The sequence below is a fragment of the Macaca thibetana genome, chromosome 20 (genome assembly GCF_024542745.1).
Source record: "Macaca thibetana thibetana isolate TM-01 chromosome 20, ASM2454274v1, whole genome shotgun sequence".
NCBI classification, from domain to species: domain Eukaryota; kingdom Metazoa; phylum Chordata; class Mammalia; order Primates; family Cercopithecidae; genus Macaca; species Macaca thibetana.
This window is the reverse complement of record NC_065597.1, coordinates 23,175,480-23,194,357: the sequence shown is the minus strand read 5'-3', so window position 1 is coordinate 23,194,357 and position 18,878 is coordinate 23,175,480. Positions and strand designations below refer to the sequence as shown.

Here is an 18,878-nt window from a genome sequence, read left to right as displayed (position 1 = left end):
CTGAGCTACGGGCTTTCATTTAATGCTAATAAAGAGAGGCACATAGGATCTTCTCCATATAGTGTGTTTAATTTGAGACATAATTTAACTTTATGATGACTGGTTTATCTCAATTAAGTCAAATGTGTGCACAGAGGTGTTTCTCGTCGTGGGTGAAGTGAAAACTGCACTGAGCTCCGAGCATGCGTTCCAGACCACGCCTTGCCACATACTCGCTGTGTGATGGGTGATGAGCCATCTCCCTTCTCTGCAGGCCTGTCTACCTTTTCTAAAATGCTTGGCGAGGGTCAGAATGGAGGATGTCAACTGCAGGCAACCTGCAGAAATAGTTTGCTATACACTGGATGGATACTTAAGAAATGCTAAATGCATTACCAATATTAAAACAGATAGAGTTCACATTAAAAATGTGGGGTTTTGATGTCCTCTCTTAGAAAATGGAGGGATCTGCAACAAGACATCTACACTCCAAAATGGCAGCAGCTGGATAGAACTGACAGGCAGTTGCTGCATTTTGCTTGGTCATGTGCTGGCTTTCAGTTTGCTGCTGTCCCCACCACTCCCTATTGTGATATCTGGCCCTCTGTCATTCTTTCACATCTTTTCTGGTTCCTGTGTTATAGTTTCTAACCCCTGTATTGCAAACACCCTTCTACAATGACTTAGGATTTTGAGGATCTGTGTAATCTGGAATTACCCATGTGAAAATACTCTTGCTGGTTAAACACTTAAGGGAGAAGAAAATCTATTATGTTTCTATGAACAAACTTAAGATGCCTTTGATTCCATGTATTCACGGACTATCTTTTACATGGCCTCTGTGTGAAGGGTGCTCGCTGGCTTTCACTGGAGAGGGGCAATGATGCACTTAATGAAGTTGGTAGAAGAGGAAAGAGAAAATAAGCAGAGAGACAAATGAATGTTCATGAATTAAAATCTGAGACAATTCCAAAGTGACAAAAGAACACAGATGTATGAAAAAGAGCCCTTTAGGAGGAGGAAGCAAGTGTGGGCTGAGGGTTTTTTGTTTGTTTGTTTGAGACAGAGTTTCGCTCTTGTCACCCAGGCTGGAGTGCAATAGTGCAATCTCGGCTCACTGCAACCTCCACCTCCACCTCCCAGGCTCAAGTGATTCTCCTGCCTCAGCCTCCCTAGTAGCTAGGATTACAGGCATGTGCCACCACACCCAGCTAATTTTTATATTTTTAGTAGACATGGGGTTTTGCCATGTTGGCCAGGTTGGTCTCGAACTCCTGACTGCAGGTGATCCACCTGCTTCAGCCTCCCAAAGTGCTGGGATTATAGGCGGGGTTGTTATTTAAGCTGAGAACTAGAGATGTGGAAGCCAGGCAAAGGTCAGTGTGACTGGATATCCGGGGGTGAGAAAAAAGGGCTGCAGAGGGGAAGCTGGCTAGGTAGGCAATGGCTTAATCTGCAGAGATTTGGATGATACTGCTAAGAATCCAGGTTGATTTTCAAAACTTTTGGGAAAAAAATAGATGGCACCATTAATAGATACCCACTTTTATATTAATCACGGAATCTCTGCTCCGGGAACTCAGGGAGACTTAAACTGGTATGAAAAAGACCCCTGCCTGCCCCCCTTCTTCCTTTCCAACGTTCTGACACTTCTCCTGTGCCCTCCTGGCCCTTTGCATGACTCCTCTCCCCATGTTGTGAGTGCCCCAGTGGCTTGATGTCACTGAGAACATCATTTGCAGATAGAGGGTTCTGTTCTTAGAGAGCTTGTGATTCAGTAATTTAAGAAAAGGAAACTTGCACTTGCTGAAAATGTTCTAGAAGCCAGATGCTGTTCCATATGAGTAAAATATATGTATATAAACTTCACAGGTCATAACTCTACAGGCCGAGGAGTTTCACAAACATAACTCCTTGGGAGTGGTGCCCAGGTCAAGAAAGAGAATGTGGCCAATGCCCCAGGTACATCCTCTCACTATCTTCCACCCTCATGCCTGCCAGGGGAAGCACTTACCCCATTTTTTTTTTTTTTTAAAGACAGAGTCTTACTCCTCTATCACCCAGGCTGGAGTGATCTCAACTCACTGCAACCTCCACCTCCTGAGTTCAAGTGATTCTCCTGCCTCAGCCTCCCAAGTTCCTAGGATTACAGGCACGTGCCACCATGCCTGGCTAATTTTTAGTAGAGATGGGGTTTCACCATGTTAGCCAGGCTGGTCTCAAACTCCTGACCTCAAGGGATCCACCCATCTCAGCCTCCCAAGGTGCTGGGATTATAGGCGTCAGTCACTGCGTCCGGCCCACTAACCCCAATTCTAACCCCACGTGTTAGTTTTTGCCTGTGTTTTAACTTTTTGTAACTGGAATCATACAGTACGTACTGGCTTCTTTTGATGAACATTATATGGGCGAGATCCACTTATATTGTTGCTGGTAGTTGTACTTTGTTCATTGTTTTTGCTCTAAAGCATTCCATCATGTGAATATAGCATAGCATATCATTTTCAATACAGGTAAACATTTGGGTTAGTTCCATCTGGAGTTATCATGGATGGTGCTGCAATGGGCATTCTGTGCGTGTCTCTTCATATACACGTGTGCATTTCTGTTATACACCCGTGTAGCATGTTCTGCTTTAACTGGTCCTGCCAAACAGTTTTCTATCCTTATACCTTTTACCTACACTTATCCCATGAGTTATCATATCACCCCCCTTTTTGTTGTGACAGGATCTTATTTGGTCATCCAGGCTGGAGTGCAGTGGTGTGATCATAGCTCACTGCAGCCTCAAACTGCTGGACTCCAGTGATCTTCCTGCCTCAGCCTCCCCCAGAAGCGAGGACTACAGGTATGTACCACCATGCCCCCCTCCACGCTGCTAACTTAAAAAAAAAAAGTTTTGTAGAGATGAGGTCTTGCCACATTGCCCAGCCTGGCCTCAGGCAGTCCTCCAGCCCTGGGAATATAGGTGTGAACCACCATACCCTGCCTCATCCAGTTCTAACATATGCAAAATAAATAAAGGCTCAGAAAGACATCTTCAGTACCTAAAGGTCACAGAGCCAGCCTGCAGCAGAGCCAGTGCATGAACTTGAATTTATCTGGCTCTGCTTCCCGTATTCCCTCCACCACATAGTGAGCCACAGATGATTCATGAACTGTGTGGCCGCTGCTTTTCCAAGGCACCACTCAGATGCCACCTTTTCCCTCAACTTTTTCCTGACCCAGCCAGGGAGAGGTAACTGCACATGCTGTCTGCTCCCCAGACACATTCTGGGTGACTCAACATGGTGGAAGTTTTGTTTATTTGTCAGTACAATAGACTGTGAAACTAGAGACCTCAAGGTTAGGTGTGAAGATTAAATGCACTTACTATAAGTAAGTGCAGCATTTACACGGGATCTGATACACAGCATAGGCTCTGAACTGAAGAGATGGATGGACAGGTGGATGAATGGGGCATAGATATTTCCACATATTCCCACAGAACAATGGTTAAACACATTTGGGGTATATGCATGTGTATATATGTATGCTTGTGCCTGATACATGTACAATTGCATCTACAGCTACTCCCATGTATCACCTTGTACTTGACGGGGCTCAAATAACCTTTCTCACTTTCCTTCTCTGTCACTGAGAAAAGCAGGTAGATTCACATTCAGCAAACATCTCATGAGACCCTACTCTCTGCCAGGAACCTTCAGAAGCTGTGTGCCCTTCAACCTGTTTATTTCCAAAAAGCCACACCTAAGGGACTTTGTACCAAGTTTACAGATAGGGAAAACAGGTGGGGGAACTTACCCAAAATCACCAGCTTATGAGCAGCAGAGCTAAGACTCAGTGTTGAGTCACATTCCAAGAGCAGTAGGGTTCTCTTCTTTTCTGTACCATGATATTTCCCTATAGGGTTTTTGGGGGCTTTGCGACTCTTTCAGGGCTCTCTATGTCCCTGGCTAAGGAGAGTTTTGCAGAGACCTGGTCTGTACCAGAGAGAAATGGTTTGGAGCTAGCTTGCAGTGAGGAAGTAAGATAAAGCTGTGGAGGGCTCTGGTGCCCAGGGGAGCAGAGGTGCAGTGAGCAAATGAAGCATCATCCAACCATGTCTCCCGTGTGTGGGTGGCTGTACCCAGAGAGGCCTGGCTCAGCCCCTGTCTCCATTACTTACTGTCATGGTTGAATAGTGTCCTCCCCAAATTCATGTTTACCCAGAATCTCAGAATGTAACCTTATTTGGAAAGAGGGCCTTTGCAGACGTAGTCAGTTAAGAATCTCAAGATGAAATCCTGGATGAAGGTGGGCCCTAAATTCGATGGCTGGCATCCTTAAAAGAGAGGAGAAGATACAGAGACGCAGAGTAGAAGAAGCCATGTGAGGAGGGAGGTGGAGATAGGGTGATGCACCTACACCCCGAGGAACACGGAGAAGTGCCAGCAGTCTCGGGGGCTGAGTAATAATTTCTTCTTTGGGGTCCCAGAAGGAACCAACCCTACCCACACCTTGATTTGGGACTTCTGGCCTCTAGAACTGAGAAAGAATAAGTGTTGTTTTAAACCACCGGTTTGTGGTGATTTTTTTACAGCAGACAGAAGAAACTAACACACTTGCTGACTATGTCCTCTGGGAGAAACCACTAAGCTCTCTGTGCCTGGGTTTCAGCACATGGAAAACAGGCCTAATGAATGGGAAAGACCTTGTAGGGGTCCTGAAGATGACAAATAATGCATGCAAAGAACCTACACATATTGGGTGATTATTACTTTTGTGATCCCACTGTCCCTCCTGAGAAGACCCTCTCTGGAACCTGCGGACACCTAGCCCTGTCAGTCGAGCTTTCAAAGGCAATGTACATCAGCCCAAGTTATGTGTTCCTGGCATTTCAAGGTGGCTTCTAGCCTCAGCACACCCCGTTGCTTTTAGATGCAAGCACGTACTGTCAAAGTCTCATATCCCCCTTAGAACCATAAACGCTCTAATAGCAGTAACGGGCAACCTCGATCATGGCTAAACGTGATTACGTTCCACATAAAAATATAAAAGCTCATTTGAGCTGGGGCTCCCTGTGGGCCCATTGCCTGTACTTTTATTGAAAAGCCCACATTCCTGACTCTGTGAACACTGACGTCAGAGCCCAGGGAGGCCACAGTCCATGGACAGCTGTGAAGTGCCAGGGCAGCCTGAGGAGCTGGGCTCCACTGGGAATCTCTGCTTCTGCTGTGGTCTGTGATCCAGAGCCCCACGCTTAATTTCCTGGTAACTCCTATGCATGGAGCTCCTCGTATGTGCTGGCCACGCCTCTGGTTTTGCTCCCTGAGAGGCAGGAAGGCCATGGAATCAGGGAGCTGTTCTGTTTCCTCCCCTACTATATTCTCAAGGTCCAGCTGAGTGTCAGGTGCAGGAGTGGACCGACCTCAGAGGACATGGATCTCTTTTCCTTCCCTACCCAAGGCCTGATCTCTCAGTCCTGCTGCATTCTCCCCTGTCCATCTGAGTCTTGCCTTTTAGCCTCACACCACAACTCAATTAACCTCTGTCCACTCTTCGTGGTCTGTGCCATTCACCTCTTGGTTTTCACTCATGCCTGTCCCATTGCTGGGAACATTGTCCTGTTCTCCTTTGCTGATGCTTGCATGTTCCATAGGTGTCAGCACAGATAACACTTTTATTACTAGATGCTTTCTGGTGCCTAAGTTGGGCAGGGTTCTCTCTCCTATGGCCCAGCTCTGCCTCCCGAATCACCCTGACCCACCATACCTTCCCACTTGTTGACTTCTCTGGACTTTAAACACCATGATGTCCCAGAGCAGGCCTTCTTCCTTCTGTGCCCAGGGCTGGCAGAGTTTCTGACTCATGGTAGTCCTTGATAAGTATTGGGTGGGGATGAACTGACAAACTGCAGAGAGAAGAACAGGTCTCCATAGAGGCAGACACAAAGGGGAAGGAAGGAGAGGGAGACAGAATGCTCTGTCAATATGATGATAAATACAGTAAAATGTGATTCTGCAAGCATTGTCTCATTTAATCCTTGCAACAACTGCATGAGAAAGCTAATATTCTCTCCCTCTCTTTTCCTTTTTTTTTCTTCCTTCTCTTCCCCTCTCCTTTTCAGGTCTCACTCTGTTGCCCAGCCTGGAGTGCAATGGCACCATCTCAGTTCACTGCAACCTCTGCCTCCCGGGTTCAAACAATTCTCCTGCCTCAGCCTCCTGAGTAGCTGGGATTACAGGCACGCACCACCACACCCAGCTAATTTTCCCATTTTTAGTATAAATGAGGTTTTACTATGTTGGCTAGGCTGCTTTTGGACTCCTGACCTCAAGTGATCCGCCAGCCTTGGCCTCTCCAAGTACTAGGATTACAGTGCTAGGAGCCACCGTGCCCGGCCCCCTGTCTTGTCTTTTACACATGAAGAAAAAGTGGTCAGAGACGTTAACTTGGTCAGTGCCAAAAACATTGAAAGTGAGTAGGGCCAAGATTTTCATCTAGATTTGTTAGACTCTAAATCCAAATTCACAAGATCAGAATATGACAAACCTAAGGAACAAAATTCTAGGAAACATTTCTAGAAACTGTGGCTATTGAAAAAGCACAGACCTAGGGAATCAAATTATTTTCACTGCCACCAGCACGTGGGTAGGCCTGGGACAGATTCCATGCTCTGGACCCCAGATTCCTCAGCAAGAATAGAAGGGGCTAGAGACATCAGGGCATTGGATCTGGTGATCTCAATGCCCACTCAGCTCCAAAGCATTCTTGAATGATGCATAATTTATGAAAAACATATATATTGAAATTTACTGATAGGGGAACAGCTGTCAGCATCAGATTTTTGTTGTATGCCTTAAAAAAACAGATTATACAGAAATATGCGTGTGTGTGTGTGTGTATGTTTCGATGTATATGAACCCATGATCTGAAAAATGGAGGCTTGTGGAAACCTATTAATGTCTGCTGTTCCACCCAACATCCTCAGAGAAAAAAATAAACAACTTTTTGAAAGTGCCACTCTGAGGTCAGACCAAACACTGTGGCCACTTCCAAGGTGTTTGCCTTGATTTGCCTGGATTCCTGTTCATGTGCCATCTCTCTTCTAATTCAAGGACATGATAAATTCCATGTGTTGCGTTATCAGTCAGGACTGGCAACGGTGATGCTGAACAAGCCTGGTGAAAGGAAAGAGAAGGCAGGCTAGAGCCCAGACACATTCACAAACCTTACAAAGAAGACAGGCTAGTTAGAACTACAGGCCCTACCTCTCTTTATAGTTAGTGTAAGGAGAGTTGTAATCGTAATGTCCAAAAATATATGGGCTGCATAGTTGCTTAGTAAGCTGTGGGTATGTAGTTTCTGATAGATTACATTGGTCATTTATTGAATATATTTACACTTATACACACAATGTTCCAGATACCGTACTTGACAATGGTAGTTAGCCCTTGCTCTTGCGAAGTTTATAATGAAGTTAGGAAGTGCGGTTTGCAGAATAATGATCCTTCAAAGTATGCAAATCCTAACCCCAGAACTTGTAAAGATAATTCCTTACATGACAAAAAGAAATTTTCAGATGCGAAGGACTTTGAGATGAGGAGCTTAACCTGGATTATGCAGGTGCTTACAATGTTATCACAAGGGTGCTTGATGAAAGAGGTGGGCAGAAGGGTCAGGAGGCTTTGGCTGTGGGGAACAGGCCACAAGGCAAAGAAGGCAGGTGGCGTCTAGAAGCTGGGAAGTGTAAGCAAATGGATTCTCCCCTAGAGCCTCCAGAAGAAACATAGTCCTGTAGATGCATTTCAGACTCCTCACTTCCAGAACTGTAGGAAAATAAACTCGTGTTATTTTAAGCTACTAAGTTTGTGACACCTTGTTATATAGCAATCAGAAACTAATAGAGGGAGAATGGCTTTAATCAGAAAACTAAAAGACTAAATACATAATTTCACAGTGTGGCTCTGGAGTGACAGGAAGGAGAAGAGGATGGTATGAGCAGGTCCAGGAGAGATCATGAAAATCATTGGTTGGAGAAGACTTCCCTGAAGGAGAAGGATACTGATGTGTGAGCTGAGGCACATGCAGGAGAAAATTCCACATATAGCATATTCTGAGTGAGGGCCCCAAGCAGGAAAGGAACATGGCATGGTTTAGAAAGTGGAGGGAGGGCAGAGGGCCTGGTGCACAGAGGGTGAGGTGGAGATGGCTCAGACTCAACCTAAAACATGTCCATGGGACAGTAATGACAGCCTTTGCAAGCTGGCTTGAAGACTTGGGTTCTTAACCGAAGATAAATGGGAATATTTTGAATTGTGTTGCACTGTAGTGAGACTTGGACAGATTCATACTTTGGAACTGTGCTGTCCAGTTTAGTAGCCATTTGTGATGTGTGGCTCTGTCCCTTTAAATGGCTAAAAACTGGCTAATTTAAAATGTCAGCCATTCAGTCCCACTAGCTGCATTGCAAACACTCAATAAGCACACGTGGCTTGCAGCCACCACACAGAACAGGAGGTCTAGAAGATTCCCTGCACTGCAGAAAGTGGAGTGGACGGTGCTGATTCAGAAGAAACACCTGACTGCAGGGTGGAGTGTGGACCACATAGAGGTAAGAATGGATGTGGGAGAGCATCTGGGAAGGAGCTTCCCAATATTCCAGGTGGGTTGATGCTGGTTCAACCAAAGATGTTGGTAGTGGGTACGAATATAAGTGGATAGATTTGAAATCAGTTTAGCGGGTGACCACGAATTTTGTTTCTCAGATATTGGCAAGTTGCAGCCCTGCTTTGGCCCTTCATTAGAAGTGTTATCTAAAAGGAGTTGCTCAAGTTCTCAGAGCCTCAATTTTCTTACCTGTGAATGGAAAAAAATCCCTATTTCAAAAACAATATGGTGATATAAAATCCCTGGAATAGTGGATGTTGAATAAAGGGCACATCTCATATCTTTTGTACATTTCTAACTTAAAGTGATCTCCCAGATACTGTTAAAAGGGAGGTGACCCAGGTGGGAACCAGTCTCCACACCCCAGTGGGTGCAAGGGGGCTTGAAAATGCATTTGGATAGCTATTTATTTTTTCTTTTTTGAGATGGAGCCTCACTCTGTTGCCCAGGCTGGAATGCAGTGGCGCAATCTCAGCTTGCTTCAAGCTCTGCCTCCTGGGTTGACGCCATTCTCTTGCCTCAGTTTCCCAAGTAGCTGGGACTACAGGCGCCTGCCATCATGGCTGGCTTTTTTTTTTTTTTTTTTTTTTTTTTGTATTTTTAGTAGAGACGGGGTTTCACTGTGTTAGCCAGGATGATCTCAATCTCCTAACCTCATGATCCGCCTGCATCGGCCTCCCAAAGTCCTGGGATTACAGGCATGAGCCACCACGCCTGGCTTTGCATAGCAAATCATTGTGGAATAATAAACAGCTGCTGACCAGGTGGGCCCTTGCTTTCCAAAGCAGAGATTGATCAGAGTGTCTCCCACTCAGCTGGACAAGCCCTTGACTTTGGTGTGAAGGTCCTGGGGAAAAGTGCAGAGGGAAGGAGCCATATGCAGAAAATGAGCAATTCTGTTCCCACCATGACGGCAGGGTGCCCAAATGGAGCTATTTTGTAGTCAGAATGCCACGTAGGACCACACTAGGAGAGTGAGCTTCGGGGAGGCAAGGAGAAGAACGTGCCATCCGTGTAGAGAAGATAATTGAATCCATGGGAGGCCGACTGGGGCTCATTTCACAGGGAGCCGCACAAAAGCGCATGACTCGTTCCAAGACAATACAGGCCTTCAAAGAGACCTGCGAAGGGGAGCGCATTACTATATTAAGGGCACAGCATACCCTAAGTGAGACACACTGTTATGCCTCTTCTTCCCAGCCACAGCCTGAAAATAGCCATAAAAGAAATGAAGTATATTTGCCTTGTTAACACAGTTTGTATTACATATTCATAAACCATTTTGTGAAACTGCAAGGGAAAGATTCAATTGTCTTGGAAGCTGATAATGGCCAAACAGCCACACAGAAAGCAGGAAGCATGTTATGGAATTAGCTGCACAATGAATGAAATGCAACGCCTATAATAAACCCATTCAGATATAAATTATGGCAGGGTAGATGCAATGTTTGTTAAGCAATAAAGCTTGCCACCCTACACGGGAAATTGAATGAGAATTATCATAAAATATGGTGGAGAATGTGCTAAGAATCTGGCTCCTCAAACTGGGCTTAATCAAAACAATGTAGAGAGCAGTTTTCCAGGAACAGGAAACCAAAAGGAAATGATAACACTGGGTCCTAAGGGCATTTTGACATTGTGACCCTAAATACCCTTGCTCGTAAGAAATTCCGCAGAGGACATTTATTTTTTTGAAAAAGTTTTGTTTTGATTTTTCCTTGGAGAATTACCAAAATGTCTTGAGCTCTGGAAATACAAAATTTGACCAATAGTTGGCTTCCTGGTTAGATAGGGAAGTAATTCAAGGACAGGGAACTTGTCCAAGTGACACTGAGCTCTTGGTTTCCCTTGGAAATGGTTAAGGTTGTTGATTCCCAGTGAGGCAACTGGGTCTCTGAATGCCCTGTGAGATGTTTGACTGGGTCCCAGAAGGATGTGTGGCTTATTTTTCTCAGAAGACCTCCTTGAATCTTCCACACATACTGCTAAATGAATAGAAGGGTACTTTGTGTATTATCTCCTAAGGCTGGGAGCTTGAGTTTATCTCAGACTCCACTTTCTGGGAAAAATAAAATAGAACAAAATAAAATAAAACAAGAATTAACCCAGCATGATGCAGGCTTTCAGGTATTGTTACTTGAAAAGAACTGCAAATATTTTATGGCTTTACAAGTTGAAGTCAATGTTTTTAGTGTATTGAGAACAATGAAAAATACCTTAGGAATGTCTTATACTCCCAGCGTTGGATTAAGAGTGTTCGGAAGCCAAAAGGAATTTTCTGCCTGCTAATAACATTACCCTGCAATCTAATGAAATAATCTCCCTAAAGCCAGGTTTATGGAATAAGCTGATTTCCCATTTGTGGTTAAAAATAAAACAAACAAATGTCCTCTTTGGTCAATTTGCCACCCAGTCCATATACTGTAAAACTATGCTTTGGAAATAACAAAATTGTATGACTTAATGGGTCAATTATGACATTTTAGAGATACACATTTTTACTGACCTGCAGTGAAGTAACCAGAGAATTTACATTGGCAAAAAGCTCCAACACGTGGAGTTGTCAGCCAGCGGTAAATTCAGCTGTGTCATCTTCACTGTCTTCATTGACGGTATGTGTATATCTACCCACACATGTGTACATGCATATGTATATGTAAGAATCCACTAGAAAAACTAGGCATTAACAAAAGATTGGAAAATATAAATACCTAAGATTCTACATTTTTGTACGTTTTAGAGATGAGATCTCACTATGTTACCCAGACTGGAGTGCAGTGACTATTCACAGGCACAATCAACACATACTACAGCCTCCAACTCCAATCCTCAAGTGATCCTCCCACCTCAGCCTCCCTAACAGCTCATGCCACAGCATCCAGCTCAAGATTCTAAAATATTAACAACAAAACAATCTCTACTTCCCTCTCCTCAATGAAACTCATTCTCCATACTCCTTTTCCTAGTTAAGATGAAATAATTGCCAAGTATTTGGAAAGGTAGTCATAGTAACAGAGTACTGAAATAAAACAAAGACAAAAGTGTCCCTCAGTATCCTATCTAGGAGCATAGCACCAGCTGCCTGCCTTTATATGGCTGTTTATTTCTTCCTTGCTATCATCTCATTTGCTTCTCACGAATATCTCTGCAGAGCAGGAATCACTGTAGCCATTTTACAGATTAGGGCATAGAGGAAGCTCATGTGTCATTAAGAGGGAAGCAAACAAACAGCAGAAATCGAAACACCTTCAGCTGCAAGAAACAGACACCTGAACTTAAAGTGATAAAACACATGGGAGTTTACTTATCCTGTATAACAAAGAAGTCTAGTGGTAAGCCTTCCAGAACTTTCTGAATAGACTATGCTGGTAAATGATTACACCCTTTTTCTCTTTCCTCACCACCATCCTGTAGACTTTTCAGGATGAAAAGGGGTGAAGGACAAGAGGATGAATAGCCACACTGCAGAGATCGTCCCTTTATGTCACCAAAACCAAAGCTTCACCAGCAGCCCATCCTGCAGACTTTTCCACATTCGTTTAATTGATCAGAGGTTGCTGCTTGCCCACCTGTAGCTGAGGAGTGGCCAGAGAGAAGGGACTTAGGAAGGGGTCAGGTCAGACAACCTATAGCACCTGACACACTCAGAAATCTTTAAATACTTGCACAAGTTTGTACCATTTAAAAAAAGAACAGGGGCTTGTAGACTTAACTTTCAAAGCTGGTGTTCTTTTCATTACGCCTAGCTATCTGCATTGTTATATCAACATTTTTCTTTTGGCTCAAAATTATGCCTATCAATTATATCTTTGTTAAAGCAAAGAAGTTTCAGAAACTAATATTATGCATGAACTAAATATAAGTGAATTTGCCCAATTGGTACTTTATACATAACAGAAATCCCACTAAACTTGATGGGAATTGGACAGATCCAGCCACTGAAGATTTCCAAGTCCTGGTTTATGATTCTGAATCAGTTTAATCAATTTGGATAATTCAGTGTAATTTCTGAGCCATTTGGTTTTTATGGAGAGACTAGGTGAGGCAGCTGTTAAGCCAGCTTTTTAGAGCCTTCTAAGCACAAGGGGCTCTACTTCCAGTTGAAAACCCTAATGTGCATTATATTTCTCTCTGAAATGAGCATTGTATAATCCTCACACTAATGTGCATTATAGATTGGTTAACCAGGATAATAGTGATTATGTAACTAGTGTTACCAGCCATTTTCCCTCACCTGGAAAAGGATCAGAGTTTCAGAGTCCAAGAGAAAAAAACACAATTTCCCTTTGAAAATCTTGATATCAACTCACCTGCATCTAGACTATGGGCACAGCCAATTTAGTGTATACACCACTCAACGTAGATAATTCAATATGGCCATATTCTACAGCACAGCCTCTTCCATCTTCCACGCAACATATATGTAAGAGGAAAGGAGAAAAATAGCTGGAAAAAAAACCCCCATACTATAGGCTACACCTGCCTCTAAGCCAACATTTACCTCTAAGACAATCTTCAGGGAAATGGAGGAAGCAAACATCACGTCCCACGCTTAGATCACCAACACTTCATCCAAAGCTCAGGGTCTCTGTTTAATAGAATTTGGTTGAGGTAGAAACTCAAAGTTTCAGTTATCTACAATATTTCTGTGCAATAAACCACCCTAGAATGTAGTGACTTAAGACAACACCCATGAACTGGCCTGCAGTTCTGCAATTTCAGCAAGGTTGGGTGGAGGCGAGTTGTCTCTATCCCAGGTGATGTTGCTGTCATGTGACTCACTCGTCTGAGTGCTCTGCTGCGGGGAATGTCTGGTGGTGGCTGGTTTTCTCTTTCTCTCCGCATGGTCTCCCACTCAGGTGTCTAGTCTGAGCTTCTTTACGTGATAGCTTGATCCCCAGAGAATGACTGTAGAACCTTCCAGGACTCGTAAGAACTGTATTTCAGAATTCACACGTCACTCTGCCACATCTCATTGGTCACAGCAAGCACAGGCCCACCTAGATTTCTGAGATGGGGAAACATACTCCAACTCTAAGCAAACTGTGCCATGCTGTCACAGGGATGGCAGGGATGGTTGGTGGCCATCTGTGCAGACGACTTACACACCCAGCATTATCCCTGAAGACCATCAATTACCTCGAGGAGTCATCTTGCTTTCCCAGAAACCTGTGCATCCCCCACATGGAGCAGTAGTGCCGAGGAGAGTTTCAGACGTTCTACATCTCACTCTCCAACTTTATTACTGTCATATTTTGGTCAAGTTGCATGATGTCTTTAGGCTTCAGTGTTAGCCTCAGTCGAATAAAGATGGCATCAGTCCCCTCCTCATAGGCTACGTGAAGTATTTTATGGAGTTAATCCATATTAAACTACTGAGGGTAGTGCCTCCATAGAATTGGGGTTCAATAACCTTGAGTTATACTGCCTTCACCTCTATCCTAAAAGCTTCCAAGGGTGAGACTGGTGTCTTCTTCTTTGTACCCCAGAGAAAAGACTAGATTATGGCAGGTACTGAGCAAGTACACAATAAATGAATGATGAACCAGGCTATCTTGTTCTTTAATTATGAAATTATTTAATGAAGGCAGAGATTTATAAAAATATCAAAATGGTGCAGCATATGTTATATGTGCCATTGGCATGAGCACTTACCCATTCATTCATTCAGCACATATTTACTGATCACTTATCATGAGCTTGGCAGTCTATTTGGTTCTGGAGATCACACAGTAAATAAGCTATGCACAGTCCCTGTTCTTATGGTCCTTATATTCTAGTGAGAGGAGGAAAAAAGGTAAACGGAAGCACAGAAGATAATGTTTGATAGTAAAATATGTGTTACGAAGGAAATAGTTACATGATAAAGTGCCCGGTGGAACCAGGAGTGGGGTGGGGTGCAGCTTGGGTTGGCAAATCAGCTCTGGAAAAGTTGGAATTTCAGCAGAGATTTAAAGAAGAGAAAATGTCAATCACTGACAGCTGTGTGGACAGATTGTTCCAGAAAGAGAGAGGAGCAAGAACAATGGCTTGTGGAAATGAATGTAGTGGGTTTGAAAAATATGAAGAAGCCCTGAGTGCCTGGATCATGGTGAACAAAAGAGAGGGAAGATAGGCAGGGGCTAAATGGTATGGCTCCTTTGACTGAAATTTTACTCTGAGTGCAATGGAATACAGTGGAAGGGATTTAGACATGACAGTTGAAAATAACTTCCCTTCTTTAGATTTCATCCTTTGATTGTTTTATTGCTGACGGATGGACCTCCAACACAGGTGTCATCTCACATCCATGGACGTTGAGAAATCCTGTTCTTTGGACGTATGTGTGAGTGAGAGGAAGTGGTGGTGGTGTAAGGTTGTTGGAGAGGATCCTTTCCTATCAGCATTGGAAATATATTGATTTCCCAGAGCAAAATCCAGATTGTCCAGATTCGTTCTGCACCAAGAATGAAATGATATTGTATGACAACAACAGCCACTTATTTCACTCTGAGTCTGTGCCAGGTACTCTTAGAGCTTTACAAACATTGTTGTGGTTGATTTTCACAGAACCCCAAGACATCGGTGCTGTTGGTTTCTTCCTTTTACAGATGAGCACACTGAGACTCTGCAAGGTGAAGTGCCAGCCCAAGGCTCACCAACCGGGGGAGATTTGAATTGAATGCCTGGACCTTCTCTCTCCAGCACATTTCAAAATTCTTCTCATCTGCACCTCCTCCCAAGAAACCTCCCCAGACAGCACAGATAGAAGGGGAAAGAAACTTGGTGCTAAGTTACAAGATGTTCTCTAGAACTTGCGTAAATCATAGGGTGGGAGAACTGTGCTGGTTTTCCGACAATGATCCTAATGAGCAATTTAGCGATGAGCGGTGCACATGTGTTGGGGGCTGAAACACAGTCTGCCTTCGGCACACATTTGTATCATTGTTTGGTGTCTGTATACAACTTGAGATTTCCAAAATGCTACCCAAGGAAGTGGATGAATGGCATTCCTCCAATTTTATAGATTCGGGGCTGAGGCAAGCTAAATGTTGGCCTCAAGTCACACAGAAAGATGATGGAAGCCTCAGAGGCCCAAATGGAGAAGTCGTATCCCATACCATCCGTCCAAACATCAAGTGACTTGACTTTCACCTGCAGTCAGTATTTCCAGGATAGGTTTTCTAGGTCATGCTTCATCAATCACTTCTTTCATTTATTCAACATTAAATGCCTCCTATGTCTCAGGCACTCTGTTACGTGAGGGAGTACAGGGACGCATCAGACAAGGTCCCAGCCATCGAAAACTGTCTAGCTGTCTACTGTTTCTTTTCTTTTCGAGATGGAGTCTCACTGTGTTGCCAGACTGGAGTGCAGTAGCGCGATCTCAGATCACTGCAACCTCTGCCTCCCTGGTTCAAGCGATTCTCCTGCCTCAGCCTCCTGAGTCACTGCGACTACAGCTGTGCACCACCATGCCCAGCTAATTTTTGTATTTTTAGTAGAGATGGGGTTTCACCATGTTGGCCAGGATGGTCTCGATCTGTTGACATCATGATCCCCCACCTCAGCCTCCCAAGCGTGAACCACTGCGCCAGGCCTATTTTTTTTTTAATAGACATGGGTTTCACCATGTTGGCCAGGCTGGTGTCGAACTCCTGACTTCAGGTGATCCACCCATCTCAGCCTCCCAAAGTGCTGGGATTACAGGTGTGAGCCACCGGACCTGGCCAAGCTGTCTACTGTTTCTACTTGGACCTCTGCCTTCTTTCAATTTCAGTGTGTCCCAACCCAATCCAGTGGTGGTTAAAGATGTGGTCTCTGACATAAGACTGCCTGGGTTCAAACCCTGGCTCAGTGTGACCTTGAACTAGTGCTTTAAGTTGTCTGCTCTCCAGTTTCTGCATCTATAAAGCTGTGAGATTAATAGTACATAATCATACATAAATAAAAGAATTGTTGTGCAAATAAAATATGATGCAGTGTTTCTATAGTTCTTTGATGATAAGGATCACCCAGGTCACTAGTTAAGCATGCAGCTTCCTGGGACACTCCCTTGGAAATTCTGATTCAGTAGCTTTGGGGTCCAAGACTTTGTGATTTGTTTTCGTTTTTGCTTGTTTTAAACCAATATTCCAGATGATAGTTTTCACCAGGATAATCTGGAAAACACTAATATAATGCATGGAAAGCAATGATTCTCAACCTTGGCTGCACATTGAAGTTACCTGGGGCACTTTAAAGATACAGAAGCCTGAGTTACACTAAAAAACTTCTGTTTCAATAGGTAGGGATACAGATTGGGGGGTTTAGGGTCTCCCCAGGTATTTGTAATGTGTAGCCAAGTTTGAGAATACCTGATAGAACACATTTAGCACAATGTCTGGCACAAGCAATGTGCAATAAATACATCATCATTATTATCTTTATTGTCCCACAAGCAGCTAAGAAACATACAATTAGGAAGAAAATTAAGAGGGTCAACACACATATAAGATTAATGACAAAGGGATCCTAAAATTCTGTGGCATTTAGATTCTTTCATGGTCTCCTAACCTTAAACATCTTCGTTTTTTCCTCTTGGTTAAAGCTCTGTCAGGAGCAAGATCCTATTTTTTTGTTTTCATTTTTATATATTCTCTCAAAGATTCACCTAATGTCTTATAACATAATAGTAGGTACTACATAATGATTACTATGTAGATTAAGTAAAATAAAAGCATTTGACAAATGATTGATTTTGTATTTGACAAAAATACTACAGCAATGATGAGGAGAAAGATAATTTCAGATGGTGGAAGAACATGTGAGTTGACACTTGAAGAGTGGTTTGAATTTTGTTGAGTGGAGTGAGGCTATTTTGGCAGGAGAAATGGCTTGAGCAAATTTGGAGAAGATTCTGTGAAGTATGTACAAAAAAAAAGGGATAATTAAATTTGACCGGAGTGTTGAATATAGGAAATATCACAAGGAGATCTGAGCTAAAAGGGTAGGTGGAAGAGGCACAGGGAAACTGAGGCACGGAGCATCTGTGTCACTTGCCCAAGGCATACCATGGTTGGTCTGGAATTTGAAGCATGGCTCAGGCAACTCCCACAACACACAACCTGAAGCTGCTACGCCCTACTGTTTCCTTGTGTCTTGAAATATAGGGGGTTATTGAAACATTCCTAAACAGAAGCATAAGAGCCTCAGACTGACTTTGCAGCATAATCCTCTTGGCAACTGTGAGGAGGAAAGACTAGAGACCTAGAGATCAAGAGATTGGTTTCTGCCAAGGCCTTTCCTTCTTACATAGTGTGAGTAACATACATGCTTACCACAGACAAACAAAACCAGTGCTGAGGTCAGTACACAAAGTACATAAACACATCATGCCTTTTAGTTCCCTAGATGGAGGCAGGCCACAGATTTGCATCCTAGTGGTTTGGCAGCTTACACAAAGAAGAGCACAGAGGAAAACCGAATTGTCACTCAAGGAATGTCCAGCCCTCACTGTTACTGACACCAGAAAGCAAATCCCTGCTGAGGTTCTGAAAGGGAGGGATCCTTGCAAAATGCTGAAAGTTGCTCTCCTGGTTGAAAACAGCAGAGTCCGTAGTACAACTTCCTGAATGGTCCTTAACAAAGGAGGTCTTGCCCATGAGGAAGGCTCGATTTTAATGCTGAAGTATCTGCTTTCAGGTTCTGGACACTCAAAACTTCATATTTGTAAAGGATTTTCCTTTATATATTACTATACATACACATAATAATTTTTATAAATTTTTTATAAAACCATACTTTTGCTTCCCAAAAGGAATGGTTGACTTTTTAAAGTTGGCTAAATGATCAGTTCCTACTATATTCCACTTTATTTCTAGTGTTGGAAACCTAAGACTGGGCTTTTCAATATGTATATTGTAATTTCTTGCTGTCATATCTTAAGCATGTATAATGAAATGTCAATAGTTGCTGTGGTATATTAATAGGAATCTTCCTAATGATACATCAAACAGGACAGTAGCAGCTCAGCCTTGCTCCCTTGATGGTTTTAAGCGGCTTTATGCATTATTTGTTCCTTTTTTGTCTAGAATCTTAGGTCCTCTTGTTTCAAGCTGCCTAAAGTTCATCTAGCCATGATCCTTGTTCCTTCCTTTTCCACCACTTCCCAGTCATAAGATGTTGAAGATTCAGCTTAAACAATGTCACCACCATCTTTATTGTAGGATGGCAGTATCAGGGAGGCAAAGGGGGATGGAAAAGCAATAACTGAACAGTAATTAAGC

General features: G+C 43.4%; 1 long non-coding RNA gene across 1 annotated transcript; it reads left to right on the top strand.

The window, feature by feature from the left end:
* Positions 1–1,857: 1,857 nt before the first annotated feature.
* Positions 1,858–18,341, top strand: LOC126943998 (uncharacterized). Its single transcript, XR_007721927.1, has 4 exons — positions 1,858–1,941; positions 2,709–2,827; positions 6,089–8,575; positions 15,222–18,341. It is a non-coding gene; the product is annotated as an uncharacterized LOC126943998 (long non-coding RNA).
* The last annotated feature ends 537 nt before the right edge of the window (positions 18,342–18,878 follow it).